The 17,488-nt window shown below is 43.9% G+C and overlaps 1 protein-coding gene across 1 annotated transcript in view; it reads right to left on the reverse strand.

The window, feature by feature from the left end:
* Positions 1-17,488, reverse strand: part of LOC126298755 (ADP-ribosylation factor-like protein 6) — a 107,714-nt gene that overhangs the window by 40,048 nt on the left and 50,178 nt on the right. The gene's annotated exons all lie outside the window — the stretch shown is intronic.

Raw genomic sequence — 17,488 nt, forward strand, 5'->3', positions numbered from 1 at the left:
TCTCCATGCTTTGCGTTATGTATGAAAATTTCCATTTCTTCCGTGATATACAATCTTTTACTTTTTCCTATTTTGTGTAAAATTTCGAGGTTGTCTTCGATTTTCAAAGGATGACCTGTGTCTTTAATGTGAGTTGCTACTGCCGATTTGTTACATTTATCAAGCCTGTAGCAGCATAAATGTTCTTTGAATCGGGTTCTGAAATTTCTGCCTGTTTGGGCAATATAATATTTATTGCATTGGCTGCAGATACTTTTGTAAATGCCAGATGCATCAAGACTTGTATCTGGTTGTTTTATATTGTGAATAAGCTTCCTACTTAGGTTGTTGTTGGTGTTGAAGCTAATTTTCACTTCTGTTTTTTTAATACTCTTGCTAATTTGTCAGATACTATTCCAAGATAAGGCATTTTTACATATTTGACTGCTGGGGCACTGTCAGTTGTGAGTGTAGTTTGATGTTGTTTGTAAAGTTTATTTTTTATCTGTTGTGACACGGTATTAATTAGAGAAGGGTCATATCCATTGTTTATTGCAGTATATGTTATGGTTTCTATTTCTTGTAGGAGTTCTGTATGTTGAAGTGAAAATGTGTGTGCTGTGTACAGCATTGATCTATAAGCAGCTTTTTTGTGGAAGGAGGGATGTGTTGAGGAGTGTGGTATAGTGGTGTCAGTGCCAGTAGGTTTTCTGTAAACATTGAAAGCTACCTTTTGTTTCTGTTTTGATATTTTTATGTCAAGAAAAGGTATGGTCTTGTCTTCTTCCTGTTCAAGGGTGAATTGAATACTTTTATGTAGGCTATTGAATTTGTTAAAAAGGTTTGTCACTTCATCCTCTGTGCCATCAAATAGAATGAGAGTGTCATCTACATATCTCTAATAGAATTAAACTTTGGTTGTTATGTTATCATTTAGTGTTAGAATTTTATTTTCTATATGGTTGATAAATATTTCAACTAATGGGCCACTGAGAGGGCTTCCCATTGCTAGTCTTTGGTCCTGCTAGGAAATTTTATTGTTAAAAGAGCAGTAATTATGTGAGAGCACTAGATTAAGTACATCTACAAGTTCTATGATTTCTGGTTTGCTCATTGTCTTGTTTCTCAATAGCTTCATTCTTACTGTCTCAACTGTTTCATCTACAGGTATACTGCTGTACAGGTTAACAATATCTAGGGATAGAAGCTCGGCTTGAGGTGGTACCATCAAATCTTTCAAACTGTTAATAAGTTCATAGCTGTTCTTTATGGAATATGATTTTTCAAACGTGTATTTGTCTACAAGTATGTCATTTAGTTCTCTCATTAATTTGTAGGCTGGGCTATTAATTGAGTTCACAATACGCCTGATAGGTGTGTTGGTTTTATGGACTTTTGGTTGTGCTCTGAGTTTGGGGGCTGTTGAATTCCTCACAATAAGGTCTAGTACTTCATTCTTAGTGAAAATGAAGTTACTGTTGTTGAGGCATTTTCTTATTTTTGCTTGAAACTTCGGTGTGGGGTCAACTTGGACTTCCAGTATATGGTTGTCTGCAAAGAATTCGAGTGTTTAGTGTACATAATCATCTTTAAACATAATAACTGTTGTGGAACCTTTATCAGATTTTACTGCCAGGTCAGTATGGTTTCGTAGTTTCTTATTGACTGTCTGGAGTATATTTATTTCAAAGTTGTTTGTTTTTGTTACTTTTGTGGTTATGTGCTTCTGTATAATTTTATTATCCTTGTGGCCTATTACTGTTTGTTCAGTGTCATTAAGTTTTGCAAAGTCACTGGCTATCTTTAGTGAGCATATGGTGTCTTTTATGTTTTTGTGATTGATGCTTGGATTTATATTACGCTTCAAACCCTTATTTAGTAGTGTCATTTCTGTCTGACTGAATTCAATGTTTGTTGAATTTACAACTGTTGGGAAAAATTTATTGGGGATGTAACTGTAAGTGATCAACTGCGATAAAAAAGCCTTTCACACTATTTTCGTAACACATAACTGATGCAAATCTATCTGCATCCGACACAGGCTGTGATATACATAGTCAAAAAAGAAAACCAGCAGAAGACATCACTGACTTCTACTTCTAGATATACACTTCCCTCCCCCCTCCTTCCCCTCAAATGCCACACCAGCAGCTACAGTAAAAAACAAAGTGCTCTAGATTAATCTAGTTTAAAACTGTTTATTTTTAAGTAACATTTCTCGATGTATGTATGTATGTATAAAAGCTTGAAAATGAACAAAACATGTTCGAAACGCGTTGCATCATCTTAGATTAAGCATAAAATAAAAAGTGACTGGTAGCAAAAACTTGAAATAAATAATTATGTAACAAAGTTATACTTGCATTGTTGTTGTTGTTGTTGTGGTCTTCAGTCCAGAGACTGATTTGATGCAGCTCTCCATACTACTCTATCGGGTGCAGGCCTCTTCATCTCCCAGTACCTACTGCAGCCTACACCATTCTGAATCTGCTTGGTGTATTCATCGCCGGCCGCGGTGGTCTCGCGGTTGTAGGCGCGCAGTCAGGAACCGTGCGACTGCTATGGTCGCAGGTTCGAATCCTGCCTCGGGCATGGATGTGTGTGATGTCCTTAGGTTAGTTAGGTTTAAGTAGTTCTAAGTTCTAGGGGACTGATGACCACAGCAGTTGAGTCCCGTAGTGCTCAGAGCCATTTGCACCATTTGGTGTATTCATCTCTTGGTCTCCCTCTACGATTTTTACCCTCCACGCTGCCCTACGGTACTAAATTGGTGATCTTTTGGTGTCTCAGAATGTGTCCTGCCAACTGATCCATTCTTCTAGTCAAGTTGTGACACAAGTTTCTCTTCTCCCCTATTCTATTCAGTACTTCCTCATCAGTTAAGTGATCTACCCATCTAATCCTCAGCATTCTTCTGTAGCACCACATTTCGAAAGCTTCTATTCTTTTCGTGTCCAAACTATTTATAGTCCGTGCTCCACTTCCATACGTGGTCACACTCCATACAAATACTTTCAGAAACGACTTCCTGACACTTAAATCTATACTCGATGTTGACAAATATCTCTTCTTCAGAAACGCTTTCCTTGCCATTGCCAGTCTACATTATATATCCTCTCTACTTCGACCATCATCAGTTATTTTGCTCCCCAAATAACAAAACTCCTTTACTATTTTAAGTGTCTCATTTCCTAATCTAATTCCCTCAGAATCACCCGACTTAATTCGACTACATTCCATTATTCTCGTTTTGCTTTTGTTGATGTTCATCTTATATCCTCCTTTCAAGACACTGTCCATTCCGTTCAGCTGCTCTTCCAGGTCCTTTACTATCTCTGACAGAATTACAAGGTCATTGGCGAACCTCAAAGTTTTTATTTCTTCTCCATGGATTTTAATTTCTACTTCGAATTTTTCTTTTGTTTGCTTTACTGCTTGGTCAATATACAGATTAAATAACATTGGGGATAAGCTACAACCCTATCTCACTCCCTTCCCAACCACTGCTTCCCTTACGCGCCCCTCGGCTCTTATAACTACCATCTGGTTTCTGTACAAATTGTAAACAGCCTTTCGCTCCCGGTATTTTACCCCTGCCACCTTCAGAATTTGAAAGAGAGTATTCCAGTCAACACTGCCAAAAGATTTTTCTAAGTCTACAAATGCTAGAAGCTCTGCGGGATAAGTTGAGTGGTCTATGGCGCTGCAGTCATGGATTGTGCGGCTGGTCCTGGAGGAGGCTCGAGTCCTCCCTCGGGCATGGATGTGTGTGTTTGTCCTTAGGATAATTTAGGTTTAGTAGTGTGTAAGCTTAAGAACTGATGACCTTAGCAGTTAAGTCCCATAAGATTTCACACACATTTTAACATTTTAAACAAATGCTAGAAACGTAGGTTTGCCTTCCCTTAATATATCTTCCAAGATAAGTCGTAGGGTCAGTGTTACCTCACGTGTTCCAACATTTCTACGAAATCCAAAATGATCTTCCCCGAGGTCGGCTACTATCAGTTTCTCCATTCGTCTGTAAGGAATTCTTGTTAGTATTTTGCAGCCGTTACTTATTAAACTGATAGTTCAGTAATTTTCACATCTGTCAACACCTGCTTTCTTTGGGGTTGGAATTAATATATTCTTCTTGAATTCTGAGGGTATTTCGCCTGTCTCGTACATCTTGCCCATCAAATGGTAGAGTTTTGTCAGGAGTGACTCTCCCAAGGCTGTCAGTAGTTCTAATAGGATGTTGTCTATTACCGAGACCTTGTTTGAACTTAGGTCTTTTAGTGCTCTGTGAAACTCTTCACGCAGCATCAGATCTCCCATTTCATCTTCATCTACATCTACATCTACATTCATACTTCGCAAGCCACCCAACGGTGCGTGGCGGAGGACACTTTACGTGCCACTGTCATTACCTCCCTTTTCTGTTCCAGTATGGTTCGCGGGAAGAACGACTGTCTGAAAGCCTCCGTCCGCGCTCGAATCTCTCTAATTTTACGTTCGTGATCTCCACGGGAAGTATAAGTAGGGGGAAGCAGTATATTCGATACCTCATCCAGAAACGCACCCTCTCGAAACCTGGCGAGCAAGCTACACCGCGATGCACAGCGCCTCTCTTGCAGAGTCTACCACTTGAGTTTGCTAAACATCTCCGTAACACTATCACGGTTACCAAATAACCTTGTGACAAAACGCGCCGCTCATCTTTGGATATTCTCTATCTCCTCCGTCAACAAGATCTGGTACGGATCCCACACTGATGAGCAATACACAAGTATAGGCCGAACGAGTGTTTTGTAAGCCACCTCCTTTGTTGATAGACCACATTTTCTAAGGACTCTCCCAATGAATCTCAACCTGGTGCCCGCCTTACCAACCATTAATTTTATATGATCATTCCACTTCAAATCGTTCCGCACGCATAATCCCAGATATTTTACAGAAGTAACTGCTACCAGTGTTTGTTCCGCTATCATGTAATCATACAATAAAGGATCCTTCTTTCTATGTACACTCCTGGAAATTGAAATAAGAACACCGTGAATTCATTGTCCCAGGAAGGGGAAACTTTATTGACACATTCCTGTGGTCAGATACATCACATGATCACACTGACAGAACCACAGGCACATAGACACAGGCAACAGAGCATGCACAATGTCGGCACTAGTACAGTGTATATCCACCTTTCGCAGCAATGCACGCTGCTATTCTCCCATGGAGACGATCGTAGAGATGCTGGATGTAGTCCTGTGGAACGGCTTGCCATGCCATTTCCACCTGGCGCCTCAGTTGGACCAGCGTTCTTGCTGGACGTGCAGACCACGTGAGACGACGCTTCATCCAGTACCAAACATGCTCAATGGGGGACAGATCCGGAGATCTTGCTAGCCAGGGTAGTTGACTTATACCTTCTAGAGCACGTTGGGTGGCACGGGATACATGCGGACGTGCATTGTCCTGTTGGAACAGCAAGTTCCCTTGCCGGTCTAGGAATGGTAGAACGATGGGTTCGATGACGGTTTGGATGTACCATGCACTATTCAGTGTCCCCTCGACGATCACCAGAGGTGTACGGCCAGTGTAGGAGATCGCTCCCCACACCATGATGCCGGGTGTTGGCCCTGTGTGCCTCGGTCGTATGCAGTCCTGATTGTGGCGCTCACCTGCACGGCGCCAAACACGCATACGACCATCATTGGCACCAAGGCAGAAGCGACTCTCATCGCTGAAGACGACACGTCTCCATTCGTCCCTCCATTCACGCCTGTCGCGACACCACTGGAGGCGGGCTGCACGATGTTGGGGCGTGAGCGGAAGACTGCCTAACGGTGTGCGGGACCGTAGCCCAGCTTCATGGAGACGGTTGCGAATGGTCCTCGCCGATACCCCAAGAGCAACAGTGTCCCTAATTTGCTGGGAAGTGGCGGTGCGGTCCCCTACGGCACTGCGTAGGATCGTACGGTCTTGGCGTGCATCCGTGCGTCGCTGCGGTCCGGTCCCAGGTCGACGGGCACGTGCACCTTCCGCCGACCACTGGCGACAACATCGATGTACTGTGGAGACCTCACGCCCCACGTGTTGAGCAATTCGGCGGTACGTCCACCCGGCCTCCCGCATGCCCACTATACGCCCTCGCTCAAAGTCCGTCAACTGCACATACGGTTCACGTCCACGCTGTCGCGGCATGCTACCAGTGTTAAAGACTGCGATGGAGCTCCGTATGCCACGGCAAACTGGCTGACACTGACGGCTGCGGTGCACAAATGCTGCGCAGCTAGCGCCATTCGACGGCCAACACCGCGGTTCTTGGTGTGTCCACTGTGCCGTGCGTGTGATCATTGCTTGTACAGCCCTCTCGCAGTGCCGGAGCAAGTATGATGGGTCTGACACACCAGTGTCAATGTGTTCTTCTTTCCATTTCCAGGAGTGTACTCGCAATACATTACATTTGTATCGAACCCCTTCCGGAAGTCAAGAAAAATAGCATCTACCTGGGAGCCTGTATCTAATAATTTCTGGGTCTCATGAACAAATAAAGCGAGTTGGGTCTCACACGATCGCTGTTTCCGGAATCCATGTTGACTCCTACAGAGTAGATTCTGGGTTTCCAAAGACGACATGATACTCGAGCAAAAAACATGTTCTAAAATTCTACAACAGATCGACATCAAAGATATAGGTCTATAGTTTTGCACATCTGCTCGACGACCCTTCTTGAAGACTGGGACTACCTGTACTCTTTTCCAATCATTTGGAATCTTCCGTTCTTCTAGAGACTTGCAGTACACGGCTGTTAGAAGGGGGGCAAGTTCTTTCGCGTACTCTGTGTAGAATCGAATTGGTATTCCGTCAGGTCCAGTGGACTTTCCTCTGTTGAGTGATTTTAGTTGCTTTTCTATTCCTTGTACACTTATTTAGATGTCAGCCATTTTTTCGTTTGTGCGAGGATTTAGAGAAGGAACTGCAGTGCGGTCTTCCTCTGTGAAACAGCTTTGGAAAAAGCTGTTTAGTATTTCAGCTTTGCGCGTATCATCCTCTGTTTCAAAGCCATCATCATCCCGGAGTGTCTGGATATGCTGTTTCGAGCCACTTACTGATTTAACGTAAGACCAGAACTTCCTAGGATCAATCCTAGGACATCCTCTTCCATTTCCATAATATTATCCTCAAGCACATCGCTCTTGTATAGACCCTCTCTACACTCGTTCCACCTTTCTGCTTTCCCTTCTTTGCTTAAAACTGGGTTTACATCTGAGCTCTTGATATTTATACATTACTTGCAATAAAAACGTAAAAATAATGGTAGTAAAGAAATATAGGGGAGAATTAATCATAAAATACCCACACGAAAGAAAGTAGTGCATGATAAGATGAAAATAGGTTTTTTTTACATAGAAGTAACACCGTAATCATTTTTCTGGCTCTTATCCCGTATCTTCATCACTGGATCACTTTTCATTAGGTGCTAATTTCTGCTGTCATCCATTAGGCCAACGTAACGTTCCGTGTTTGAAGATGGTTCACATGGCTCTAAGCACTATGGGACTTAACATCTTAGGTCATCAATCCCGTAGACTTAGAGCTACTTAAACCTAACTAACCTAAGAACATCACACACATCCATGCCCGAGGCAGGATTCGAACCTGCGACTGTAGCACAACGCGGTTCCGGACCAAAGCGCCTAGAACCGCTCGGCCACAACGGCCGGCTCTTGTTTGAGGAAGCACAGTGTGATTACTATACAGGATGGTTCACAATTCCTATAACAGCCTTCTAGGGGTTATAGAGGATAGTTAGTAGATAATGTTCTGATAAGCAATCCATGTCCAGAAACGTACCGTTTTTATATAAAATATACTACTGGACATTAAAATTGCTACACCATGAAGATGACGTGCTACAGAGGCGAAATTTAACCGACAGGAAGAAGATGCTGTGATATGCAAATGATTAGCTTTTCAGAGCATTCACACAAGGTTGACGCCGGTGGCGACACCTACGACGTACTGACATGAGCAAAGTTTCCAACCGATTTCTCATACACAAACAGCAGTTGACCGGCGTTGCCTAGTGAAACGTTGTTGTGATGCCTCGTGTAAGGAGGAGAAATGCGTATCATCACGTTTCCGACTTTGATAAAGGTACGATTGTAGCCTATCGCGATTGCGGCTTATCGTATCGCGACATTGCTGCTCGCATTGGTCGAGATCCAACGACTGTTAGCAGAATATGGAATCGGTGGGTTCAGGAGGGCAATACGGAACGCCGTGCTGGATCCCAACGGCCTCGTATCACTAGAAGTCGAGATGACAGACATCTTATCCGCATGGCTGTAACGGATCGAGCACCCACGTCTCCATCCCTGAGTCAACAGATGGGGACGTTTGCAAGACAACAACTATCTGCACGAACAGTTCGACGACGTTTGTAGCAGCATGGACTATCAGCTCGGAGACTATGGCTGCGGTTACCCTTGACGCTGCATCACAGACAGGAGCGCCTGCGATGGTGTACACAACGACGAACCTGGGTGCACGAATGGCAAAACGTCATTTTTTCGGATGAATCAAGGTTCTGTGTACAGCATCACGATGGTCGCATCCTGTTTGGCGACATCGCGGTGAACGCACATTGGAAAAGTGTGTTCGTCATCGCCATACTGGCTTATCACCCAGCGTAATTGTATGGGGTGCCATTGGTTACACGTCTCGGTCACCTCTTGTTCACATTTACGGCACTTTTAACAGTGGACGTTACATGTCAGATGTGTTACGATGGCTCTACCCTTCATTCTACCCCTGCGAAACCCTACATTTCAGCAGGATAATGCACGGCCGCATGTTGCAGGTCCTGTACGGGCTTGCTGGACACAGAAAATGTTCGACTGCTGCCCTGGCCAGCACATTCTCCAGATCCCTCACCGATTGTAAACTTCTGGTCAATGGTAGCCGAGCTATTGGCTTGGTACAATACGGCAGTCACTACTCTTGATGAACTGTGATATCGTGTTGAAGCTGTATGGACAGCTGTACCTGTACACGCCATCCAAGCTGTGTTTGACTGAATGCTCAGGCGTATCAAGGCCGTTATTACGGCTAGAGGTGATTGTTCTGGGTACTGATTGCACAGGATCTATGCACCCAAATTGCGTGAAAATGTAGTCACATGTCAGTTCGAGTATAATATACAGGGTGTTACAAAAAGGTACGGCCAAACTTTCAGGAACCATTCCTCACAGACAAATAAAGAAAAGGTGTTATGTGGACATGTGTCCGGAATCGCTTAATTTCCATGTTAGAGCTCATTTTCGTCAGTATGTACTGTACTTTCTCGATTCACCACCAGTTAGCCCAATTGAAGGAGGTAATATTGACTTCGGTGCTTGTGTTGACATGCGACTCATTGCTCTACAGTACTAGCGTCAAGCACATCAGTACGTAGCATCAACATGTTAGTGTTCATCACGAACGTGGTTTTGCAGTCACTGCAATGTTTACAAATGCGGAGTTGGCAGATGCCCATTTGATGTATGGATTAGCACGGGGGAATAGCCGTGGCGCGGTATGTTTGTATCGAGACAGATTTCCAGAACGAAGGTGTCCCGAGAGGAAGACGTTCGAAGCAATTGATCGGCGTCTTTGGGAGCACTGAACATTCTAGCCTATGACTCGCGGCTGGGGAAGACCTAGAACGACGAGGACACCTGCAATGGACGAGGCAATTCTTCGTGCAGTTGATGATAACCCTAATGTCAGCGTCAGAGTAGTTGCTGCTGTACAAGGTAACGTTGACCACGTCACTGTATGGAGAGTGCTACGGGAGAATCAGTTGTTTCCGTGACATGTACAGCGTGTGCAGGCACTATCAGCAGCTGATTGGCCTCCACGGGTACACTTCTGCGATTGGTTCATCCAACAATATGTCAATCCTTATTTCAGTGCAAATGTTCTCTTTACGGATGCGGCTTCATTCCAACGTGATCAAATTGTAAATTTTCACAATCAACATGTGTGGGCTGACGACAATCCGCATGCAATTGTGCAATCACGTCATCAACACAAATTTTCTGTGAACGTTTGGGCAGGCATTGTTGGTGATGTCTTGATTGGGCCCCATGTTCTTCCACCTACGCTCAATGGAGAACGTTATCATGATTTCATACGGGATACTCTACCTGTGCTGCTAGAACATGTGCCTTTACAAGTACGACACAACATGCGGTTTCTTGCACGATGGAGCTCCTGCACATTTCAGCCGAAGTGTTCGTACGCTTCTCAACAACAGATTCGGTGACCGATGGATTTGTAGAGGCGGACCAATTCCACGGCCTCCACGCTCTCCTGACCTCAACCCTCTTGACTTTCATTTATGGGGGCATTTGAAAGCTCTTGTCTACGCAACCCCGGTACCAAATGTAGAGAATCTTCGTGCTCGTGTTGTGGACGGCTGTGATACAATACGCCATTCTCCAGGGCTGCATTAGCGCATCAGGGGTTCTATGCGACGAAGGGTGGATGCAGGTATCCTCGCTAACGGAGGACATTTTGAACATATCCTGTAACAAAGTGTTTGAAGTCACGCTGGTACGTTCTGTTGCTGTGTGTTTCCATTCCATGATTAATATGATTTGAAGAGAAGTAATAAAATGAGCTCTAACATGGAAAGTAAGCGTTCCCCTACATATGTCCACATAACATATTTTCTTTCTTGGTGTGTGAGGAATGTTTTCTGAAAGTTTGGTCGTACCTTTTTGTAACACCCTGTATTTGTCCAATGAATACCCTTTCATCATCTGCATTTCTTCTTGGTGTAGCAATTTTAATGGCCAGTAGTGTAAGTTTGAAGATCTGATCGCTTTCAAATCCCCTGCTTCATTGTACAACTCAGCGGAGACAATAAGCTCTTCCCTCTGTGCTCTAATGGAGCGTGGACAATGTTCCGAGTACTCGTTGTGGGTTCTCTTCAACGTGACGAAAGACGTCTTCGAGTCGAGAGTGTGGCACGTCCGTGGAGCATCACATTAACCCCCTATTTACAAACGTACCAGTTTGTCGCAGCCGTTGTGCTGTCGAACGGAAATGGTATGTGATATAATAATTGCAGCAAGAATTGCCGACGGCGCCCACTTGTCAGTTTGTGTGCGTTCCGCGAAGTGGGAGATTTGAAAATGATCCGATCTTCAAACCAATTTTATATCCAAACGGTACATTTCCGGGCATGTAGTTCCTCATATAAATTTAACCTACCTAGTCCCCTGTACAACCTCCAGAAGCCTGTAATAGGAGTTGTGGAACACACTATAACTGACGGTTCCCGATGCCCTTTGTTATGCGCAGTTTAGCTGTCAGCGCGGATCTCACTGATCATCTGCTCTTTCTTGCAGTGCTGTGCCTCTCGTGATATATGAAAATACAAGTAAGTCTGGAAACGCAACAAGAAGTTACAAGGTGTGCAGAGAACGACAGCTGCTAAGACCAAGCAGTACTCCTTCTCATGCGGCACGCGATCGTTTTGAAAAGCAGCTGTGCCCTGTAGGTGTTTGTCACCAAGTCGTCAAACATAAATGTCGATCAAACCTGCACAATCTTAGTAACATAAAGCTTGGCTATGAGCTTGAAGAGCAGGTATCATTCAGACCAAGATGAAGTGACAGTTTGCAGAGTCTGGGAGCTTTTTTCGTGACGGAATACAGGACTTAGAGAAGTTGAATTTCTGAATTTGTAGAACTTCGTTTCCCAAACGAACGCGAGAAACAGAAGCTGCCGTTTTCTTTTTAAAGTGTGCAGCATGCAGCAAACCTATTCGCGGGAAATAATTAAAAATGGTTAGTCTTTAATCGACCAGTTAAATGCAATAATTGTAAATTGCTAGAATAGCAAGTCACCTCACTAAACTGTCCCCTGCACCTACTTTTGTTACATTTAGTGCGACATCGAAGGCACATTTATTTAAATTAATAATAATGTTTCAAATAAAGGCAGGAATGCTGCTTCTACAACCTTGTATAAAGGTGCCAATTTTCGCCATTTCCGACAGACAGCCTGGCGTCGAGGGTGGAGCACACAACGCACGCCCATTCCTTTCAGCACTCCGTGGCCACGTCTTGCCCACTGTGTGAAGTACTTGCTCTTGGCTTGGGCAAGATAGGAGTCAGTGAAAAAGAAAGAAAGGAAGGAAGGACGATTAGTGCTTAACGTCCCATCGAAGAGTCAAGAGAGGAGTCTTCAAGTCACCCCTGCTTAAGTTCGTATCGGCATCAGGCGGTAGGAGACCTGCTCAACGGAAAAAAGTGAATGGCGAAGCTATAGTGAGCAGCAAAATTAGACATGCAGTGTTTATAAAGCCCGTAATTGTCTCCCAATGCGACGCAGAAGTTTGAAATTTCAATCAAAGATACCTACAACTTTCCTTTGTAATGGTGCAATAGTGTGGCGCCCTGCGACGAGACCCACGGGCTCGCCGACGCTTCAAACAGTAAGACGTTTACATATGTGGAAAACAAGGCCAGAGCTCAGTTCAGGTGTCGTGTAAGGTGGGTTAATTGGCACCAAATTACATCACAACTCTACCCAACGCCACCGTGGACGTGTCATACAATCGGAAGGTCGTCACACCCACTTTTCACACCTTCTTTCGACGCCTCTGGGATGGAGCTGCCGACCGCTGTGACCGAACGATTCTAGTCGATTCAGTCCGGAACTGAGCTGCTGCTACGGTCGCAGATTCGAATCCTGCCTCGGGTATGGACGTGTGTGATGTCCTTAGCTTAGTTAGGTTTAAGTAGTTCTAAGCCTAGGGGACTGATGACCTCAGATGTTAAGTTCCATAGTGCTTAGAGCTATTTGAACCATTTGAGATGGAGCTCAGAACGTTGAAATCCCACCGTTTCCTTTCGGGTGGCTGAGCAAAACATTTTAGACATGTCGCCGCTCAGAATTGACACGGAAAGGCCTCAAGGGGTGGCGTGAAGGATTCAGATTGGCTCTCAGCACTGTGGGACTTAACATCTGAGGTCATCAGTCCCCTAGAACTTAGAACTTCTTAAACCTATCTAACCTTAGGACATCACACACATCCATGCCCGAAGCAGGATTCGAACCTGCGTCCGTAGCGGTCGCGCGATTCCAGACTGAAGCGCCTAGAACCGCTGGGTCACACCGGCCGACGTGGCGTGAAGGGCATCAATGAAATCACCCCTTCCCTTAGGACGTTGATTCCCATACATTTCGTTGAGCTCGCGGGTGACGTGGCAGGGTGCCACGCTTTTGTATCATTACAGGAGGAATATATGAAATGTATTAGCGGTTGCGAATATGGACAACCATAAGCTGTATAATGAAATGACGAAAATGAAAATCTGTGCTAGCCCGTGACTCGAACCCAGATTTTCCTTTTATCGCCAGCAATCGCCTTACCATCTGGCTATCTGAGCACGACCCACGTCAGACCCAAACTTCCACATGTCACAAGCATGTGCCAACAACCTGTACTCGTACATCCATTATGTATGTTCCCATACAGGAATGTATGTCCAAAGGAACGTTGCATCGTAATACGGAATAACACATGCACTACAATATTGTATTACAGCGGAAGGTTGTAGGCGCCTTTGAGCCAAATTTCAGACTTCTGTGTCGCAATGGGAAACACTACGAGCTTTGAAAAAGTGACCTTTTAATTCTGTTGCACAATGTTTAAAACTGCCTGCGCCTCGTTAAAAGGCGTGTTAAGCATTAGTTCTCGGCCCGTCTCCATCGACGCCGCCGCTCCAACGTTGGATATTTTTCCGTGAGATGAGCCCGTCTTGTCATTACTTTCTTTTCCAGCAAACTTCATTCTTTCCTCTCTAGTCAGGCCCTTGGTTAAGCACTCATTGGGGTGAATACCTGTGGTAGAGCAGCGTACACTTTCTAGGGTTTCTGTAAAATGCGAGTGTATGTGCGTGTGTGTGCCGCCCGGAGTGGCCGAGCGGTTCTAGGCGCTACAGTCTGGAAACGTGCGACCGCTACGGTCGCAGGTTAGAATCGTGCCTCGGTCATGGATGTGTGTGACATCCTTAGGTTATTTAGGTTTAAGTAGTTCTAAGTTCTAGGGGACTGATGACCTGAGAAGTTAAGTCCCATAGTGCTCAGAGCCATTTTGTGTGTGTGTGTGTGTGTGTGTGTGTGTGTGTGTGTGTGTGTGTGTGTGTGAGTGTGAGTGTGTGTGTGTGTGTGTGTGCGTGTGTATGTGTGTGTGTGTGTGTGTGTGTGTGTGTGTGTGTGTGTGTGTGAATCGCGTGTTTTTCCAGTGTATAGTTCCATTAAATTCACTGCACCGTTTGCCCACAGCTCGATGTTAGCTTCAATTCAATGAACATGGTCAATGTAGGCCAACTTGAACTATGGTCTCACTGATATGCATTACTAAACTTCTGTTACTTGTTTTTGTCTGATGCATGTAACTTTTTACTGTGTTGAGTAATGGCTGCAGGAATGAGATACATTATCCCTTGCAAAACATGGTACTTCAAATAGGAAATGCGCCATCAGCAAATAGTATAGGACTCGACTCTCACCTTGAAGTAGACAAAAAGAGTTCAAATTGCTTGTGCAAGGAATAAACTATGTTATCATCCTCGTGGCATACGTGTGAATCTCCTTCCTCCCCCGCCTCCATCAGACACCAACCAAACGTCTCCTCACTCCCGCCGCCGCCGCCGCAAGCTGCACTTCCATTGTAACCGAGGTCGATTAATCACGCTAGGGTGATGGCTGTAGACCCCGATATAGCCTGTTCCGACCTTTATGTCGATAGATTTCAGCGCTTGATTTGCAAAAGGGAGTGGTTTAGAATTGGCGAGCGCCAGCCTGTGCGCCAATATGTCGCATTGTCTTTAACCCTTTCACGGTGTATTAAAACTTAACAGAATGACATACTGTTGATGGCAAAATATATCCACACGATGGCTCTTTCCTCGCTCGCAGTCGCAGACACTCTGGAATTAAAGGACATTCACAAAAACGTGTGGAACCTATGGGCGTTTTCGTGTCCATACTTTGCCTCATTTGCACAAGCCGATTCTAGGCGCGCAGTCCGGAACCGCGCGACTGCTACGGTCGCCGGTTCGAATCCTGCCTCGGGCATGGATGTGTGTGATGTACTTAGGTTAGTTACGTTTAAGTAGTTCTAAGTTCTAGGGGATTGATGACCACAGATGTTAAGTCCCATAGTACTCAGAGCCATTTGCACAAGCACTCTGCTATGGATCCCCTTCTTTGCTCGGGTCCTTGTGCAGCATTTATTTTGTTAAAAAACCTAACAGTGACTGTAGGTAAAGAAGTATCTAAATAACATAATTACGAGAAATACAAAGTGAGGACAACGTTTCATTCGCCAATTTTAGATAGAGGCTACAGCGAGATTTTAGATTTTCTGCGTGGGAAACTGCAGCGATAAGGCTGGCAATAACATTTTGTTAGCTAGTAACCAGCCACTTATATATCGTTTTGAACTATTTGTTTCGCATTTCGAAAGAAAGCATTTCAGTGATTATTCCTGAAACTGAGAAGGTTAATTAACATTCAGAGTGTCAGTTGTATTTTATTTCATAAAAAGTTGTTTACCCAGTTTAAATCATGAAAGATTATATGTAGAATAACATCCTCGGACTCGAAAAATTTGGGAATTTCATAGACGCCAGAATCCACTAGAACGGAGGTTGCGTTTTCCAATTTTGTATTTTTTGCATCATCAATGTCCTACATTTCTATTTCTAGTAGTTCGTCGAGGAGATACACATACCTCGTCATTTATTTTGCTCAGATGTCAGGCTCCTCAGTTGTTACGCTAGTAAGTCTATTAAGTCCCCATAGCATTAATATTCGTCCACAGTTTTTGTATGCAATTTTAATAAATATCTGGCTTATTCTTCGCTGTTTTCTTACTTAGAAACTTACGGTATCTTATTCTTTACATTGATATGATAAGATACTTTTTATCTACTACTTGATTCTCAGGGCATCACATATCAAATTTTAATTTGAATAAACTGTGTAATCGGCATTCCACGACTTCTCATTGTATGGAATCATCTATAAATTTAAGCGCGCTGTCTTTGGAATCAAGAGGCATTGTTCCATGCAGATCGCTTCACAAAATAACCTCAGAACTCTATACGATCAAACGCACATGGGCCACCGCAGCCTGTCTGCTAAGACGTGCAAAGATTTCCATCGAAGACGGGAAGAATGCGTCTTACGCACGGCCTCCATTTCCCGGAAATTACTAATCTACATCTACATCTACACCTACATCTACATCTACATCTACATGGATACTCTGTAAATCACATTTAAGTGACTGGCAGAGAGTTCATCGAACCACCTTCACAATTCTCTATTATTCCAATTTCGTATAGCGCGCTGAAAGAACGAACACCCATATCTTTCCGTACGAGCTCTGATTTCCCTTATTTTATTGTGGTGATCGTTTCTCCCGATGTAGGTCGGTGTCAATAAATTATTTTCGCATTCGGAGGAGAAAGTTGGTGATTGGAATTTCGTGAGAAGATTCCGTCGCAACGAAAAACACCTTTCTTTTAATGATGTCCAGCCCAAATCCTGTATTATTTCAGTGGCACTCTCTCACATATTTCGCTATAATACAAAACGTACTGCCATTTCTTGAACTTTTTCGATGTAATCCGTCAGTCCTATCTGGTAAGGATCCCACACCGCGGAGTAGTATTCTAAAAGAGAACGGACAAGCGTATTGTAGGCAGTCTCCTTAGTAGATCTGTTACATTTTCTAAGTGTCCTGTCAGTAAAACGCAGTCTTTGGTTAGCCTTCCCCATAACATTTTCTATGTGTTCCTTCCAATTTAAGTTGTTTGCAATTGTAATTCCTAGGTATTTAGTTGAATTTACGGCCTTTAGATTTGAATGATTTATCGTGTAACTGAAGTTTAACGAATTCCTTTTAGCACTCATGTGGATGACCTCACACTTTTCGTTATTTAGGGACAATTGCAAATTTTCCCAGCATTCAGATATCTTTTCTAAATCGTTTTGCAATTTATTTTGATCTTCTGATGACTTTATTAGTCAATAAACGATAGTGTCATCTGCAAACAACCTAAGACGGCTGCTCGGATTGTCTCCAAAATCGTTTATACAGATAAGGAACAGCGCACGATCTATAACACTACCTTGCGGAACGCCAGAAATCGCTTCTGTTTTACTCGATGACTACCGTCAGTTACTATGAACTGTGAACTCTCTGACAGGAAGTCACAAATCCAGTCACATAATTGATACGATATTCCATAAGCACGCAATTTCACTACGAGCCGCTTGTGTGGTACAGTGCCAAAAGCCTTCCGGAACTCCTGAAGTACGGAATCGACCTGATATCCATTGTCAATAGCACTCAACACTCCATACGAATAAAGAGCTAGTTGTGTTTCACAAGAACGATGTTTTCTATACCCTCGTTGACTGTGAGGCAATAGACCGTTTTTTCCAGGTA

Source organism: Schistocerca gregaria, chromosome X (assembly GCF_023897955.1).
Source record: "Schistocerca gregaria isolate iqSchGreg1 chromosome X, iqSchGreg1.2, whole genome shotgun sequence".
Classification (NCBI taxonomy): domain Eukaryota; kingdom Metazoa; phylum Arthropoda; class Insecta; order Orthoptera; family Acrididae; genus Schistocerca; species Schistocerca gregaria.